Here is a 439-nt window from a genome sequence, read left to right as displayed (position 1 = left end):
GCAGACACATCACCCGACCTTACACATGCACGAAACGTTACTTCTCTCATTTATACATATGTGCCAATGAGATGTCAGGCCCGTAGTGAAGGGGAGGACATTCAGTCTCTGCTGTGGGTGATTCATAAGGATCTTCTGTCAAGGGAACGAACGTGGCTCGGCTGGGGGATAGCGAAGAGGCGATCGCGGGGAATGATGGACCTAAGTTCGCGTTTTACAAGGGCTGGAGGGGGAGTGTTTGTCGGGGGCGGACGGAACCACAAGTCGCTGTATTTCTCTGTCTGGACCCTTACCCGAAATATTCTACAGTTGCGTTGTATTTTGTGAATCGGAAGTGCGGAATAAGTCATGCAAATGTCACGTTATCTCTTGCTGATGCAAGAGTGGATTTGTATATGGAGATACAAACAAGTATACATAATTCGTTGGTACAGTCAGA

The sequence above is a fragment of the Penaeus monodon genome, chromosome 25 (genome assembly GCF_015228065.2).
Source record: "Penaeus monodon isolate SGIC_2016 chromosome 25, NSTDA_Pmon_1, whole genome shotgun sequence".
In the NCBI taxonomy this organism is placed as follows: domain Eukaryota; kingdom Metazoa; phylum Arthropoda; class Malacostraca; order Decapoda; family Penaeidae; genus Penaeus; species Penaeus monodon.
The sequence above is the reverse complement of the archived record's forward strand: the minus strand, read 5'-3'. Positions refer to the sequence as shown.